Here is a 4,146-nt window from a genome sequence, read left to right as displayed (position 1 = left end):
TTGCAAATAAAGTTGAAATTTATATTTGTAAATTTTCCCAACAACTAGACCAAATATGACATGGCAAACTTATTTCCTTTTATTTTTTTGACATTTTTATCATTTTTTTATTTTATTTTTAAACTGAAAAGGCGGTCCAAAGGGGGGGGGTTCTTGTAAGCCACCCTTTCTCCATGAATCTGTGTCGGATTCCCTGAGCTAGTTGGTTAAGCTAAACAACAACTTGGAGAGTTGGAAGATAAAAGCTTGTCTGACTTAGTTCATGTTAAGGGATATCTTTTGTGCGTGCGTGTGTGTTGAAGAAAGATGATATCACCATTGATTGGTCTTCGTGATCAGTTGTTGGATCTATTGCCTTGTCAAGACTTTGACTTGAGTATGGGCTATTGTCAAGTCAAATCAGAACCAACGATTTTCGTAATGTTGTCTTACTCGTGGTTGATCCCTCGAGCATACACCATTACATCTTTTGGTCTGACCATTGCTATCACCGTGTTCACATGATGGTGGAAGTCCAGTAATATGGAAAATTCTGATGAGTTGTTGTTCAGCCCATCAGCAGCATATTTGTCTCCCCCATGATTCATGTTGAACATCAACCTTGTGTTGAAAACCTTGTAAGCAATGCCTTCGTGTTCCGTTCATGAAGGTTATGCTTGGATGACAGAAGTGACTTTCTCCAAGTTCACGTGCATTAGGTGTAAGTTGCCGCCTTGAATTTGAGAAAGGTTTGTATGTTTCCCTTGGAATCATCCCAAATCGGTCATGCATACGTACGAAGTATCCCAAACCTTTTTTTGAATATTTTTGCCTCTAGATCTTGAAATCCCCATAACTTTTTTTGTGTTAGGTTTTTGGGGATTTTGAAAATGTTTAACGGGGTTCCCCCAGTTAAATTCGGATGTAACTTTTCGAGTAGATGATTTTTCATATATAAAACTTTTTAATCCGAGTTCGTATGCAAAAGTTATGCCCATTTTACAAATTTCCAGAGATATTTTGCAAATAAAGTCGAAATTTATATTTGTAAATTTTCCCAACAACTAGACCAATTATGACATGGTAAACTTATTTTCTTTTATTTTTTTGACATTTTTATCATTTTTTATTTTTTTTAAACTGAAAAGGCGGTCCACAGGGGGGGTTCTTGTAAGCCACCCTTTCTCCATGAATCTGTGTCGGATTCCCTGAGCTAGTTGGTTAAGCTAAACAACAACTTGGAGAGTTGGAAGATAAAAGCTAGTCTGACTTAGTTCATGTTAAGGGATAACTTTTATGCGTGTGTGTGTGTGTTGAAGAAAGATGATATCTCCATTGATTGGTCTTCATGATCAGTTGTTGGATCTATTGCCTTGTCAAGACTTTGACTTGAGTATGGGCTATCGTCAAGTCAAATCAGAACCAACGATTTTCGTAATGTTGTCTTACTCGTGGTTGATCCCTCGAGCATCCACCATTACATCTTTTGGTCTAACCATTGCTATCACCGTGTTCACATGATGGTGGAAGTCCAGTAATATGGAAAATTCTGATGAGTTGTTGTTCAGCCCATCAGCAGCATTTTTGTCTCCCCCATGATTCATGTTGAACATCAACCTAGTGTTGAAAACCTTGTAAGCAATGCCTTCGTGTTCCGTTCATGAAGCTTATGCTTGGATGAAAGAAGTGACTTTCTCCAAGTTCACGTGCATTAGGTGTAAGTTGCCGCCATGAATTTGAGAAGTTCTGTTTCCCTTGGAATCATCCCAAATCGGTCATGCATACGTACGAAGTATCCCAAACCTTTTTTTTGAATTTTTTTGCCTCTAGATCTTGAAAGCCCCGTAACTTTTTTTGTGTTAGGTTTTTGGGTATTTTGAAAATGTTTAACGAGGTTCCCCCAGTTAAATTCGGATGTAACTTTTCGAGTAGATGATTTTTCATATATAAAACTTTTTAATCCGAGTTCGTATGCAAAAGTTATGCCCATTTTACAAATTTCCAGAGATATTTTGATAATAAAGTCGAAATTTATATTTATAAATTTTCCCAACAACTAGACCAAATATGACATGGCAAACTTATTTTCTTTTATTTTTTTGACATTTTTATCATTTTTTTATTTTTTTTAAAACTGAAAAGGCGGTCCTCAAGGGGGGGGGTTTCTTGTAAGCCACCCTTTCTCCATGAATCTGTGTCGGATTCCCTGAGCTAGTTGGTTAAGCTAAACAACAACTTGGAGAGTTGGAAGATAAAAGCTTGTCTGACTTAGTTCCTGTTAAGGGATATCTTTTGTGCGTGTGTGTTTGTTGAAGAAAGATGATATCTCCATTGATTGGTCCTCGTGATCAGTTGTTGGATCTATTGCCTTGTCAAGACTTTGACTTGAGTATGGGCTATCGTCAAGTCAAATCAGAACCAACGATTTTCGTAATGTTGTCTTACTCGTGGTTGATCCCTCGAGCATACACCATTACATCTTTTGGTCTGACCATTGCTATCACCGTGTTCACATGATGGTGGAAGTCCAGTAATATGGAAAATTCTGATGAGTTGTTGTTCAGCCCATCAGCAACATTTTTGTCTCCCCCATGATTCATGTTGAACATCAACCTAGTGTTGAAAACCTTGTAAGCAATGCCTTCGTGTTCCGTTCATGAAGCTTGTGCTTGGATGAAAGAAGTGACTTTCTCCAAGTTCACGTGCATTAGGTGTAAGTTGCCGCCATGAATTTGAGAAAGGTTTGTTTTGTTTCCCTTGGAATCATCCCAAATCGGTCATGCATACGTACGAAGTATCCCAAACCTTTTTTTTTGAATTTTTTTGCCTCTAGATCTTGAAAGCCCCGTAACTTTTTTTGTGTTAGGTTTTTGGGTATTTTGAAAATGTTTAACGAGGTTCCCCCAGTTAAATTCGGATGTAACTTTTCGAGTAGATGATTTTTCATATATAAAACTTTTTAATCCGAGTTCGTATGCAAAAGTTATGCCCATTTTACAAATTTCCAGAGATATTTTGCAAATAAAGTCGAAATTTATATTTATAAATTTTCCCAACAACTACACCAAATATGACATGGCAAACTTATTTTCTTTTATTTTTTTGACATTTTTATCATTTTTTTATTTTTTTTAAAACTGAAAAGGCGGTCCACAGGGGGGGGGGGTTCTTGTAAGCCACCCTTTCTCCATGAATCTATGTCGGATTCCCTGAGCTAGTTGGTTAAGCTAAACAACAACTTGGAGAGTTGGAAGATAAAAGCTTGTCTGACTTAGTTCATGTTAAGGGATAACTTTTATGCGTGTGTGTGTGTTGAAGAAAGATGATATCTCCATTGATTGGTCTTCGTGATCAGTTGTTGGATCTATTGCCTTGTCAAGACTTTGACTTGAGTATGGGCTATTGTCAAGTCAAATCAGAACCAACGATTTTCGTAATGTTGTCTTACTCGTGGTTGATCCCTCGAGCATACACCATTATATCTTTTGGTCTGACCATTGCTATCACCGTGTTCACATGATGGTGGAAGTCCAGTAATATGGAAAATTCTGATGAGTTGTTGTTCAGCCCATCAGCAGCATTTTTGTCTCCCCCATGATTCATGTTGAACATCAACCTAGTGTTGAAAACCTTGTAAGCAATGCCTTCGTGTTCCGTTCATGAAGCTTATGCTTGGATGAAAGAAGTGACTTTCTCCAAGTTCACGTGCATTAGGTGTAAGTTGCCGCCACGAATTTGAGAAAGGTTTGTTTTGTTTCCCTTGGAATCATCCCAAATCGGTCATGCATACATACGAAGTATCCCAAACCTTTTTTTTGAATTTTTTTGCCTCTAGATCTTGAAAGCCCCGTAACTTTTTTTGTGTTAGGTTTTTAGGTATTTTGAAAATGTTTAACGAGGTTCCCCCAGTTAAATTCCGATGTAACTTTTCGAGTAGATGATTTTTCATATATAAAACTTTTATTCCGAGTTCGTATGCAAAAGTTATGCCCATTTTACAAATTTCCAGAGATATTTTGCAAATAAAGTCGAAATTTATATTTATAAATTTTCGCAACAACTAGACCAAATATGACATGGCAAACTTATTTTCTTTTATTTTTTTGACATTTTTATCATTTTTTTTATTTTTTTTAAACTGAAAAGGCGGTCCACAGGGGGGGGGGG

The sequence above is a fragment of the Triticum aestivum genome, chromosome 4A (genome assembly GCF_018294505.1).
Source record: "Triticum aestivum cultivar Chinese Spring chromosome 4A, IWGSC CS RefSeq v2.1, whole genome shotgun sequence".
Classification (NCBI taxonomy): Eukaryota; Viridiplantae; Streptophyta; class Magnoliopsida; order Poales; family Poaceae; genus Triticum; species Triticum aestivum.
Note: the sequence above shows the minus strand (reverse complement) of the source record.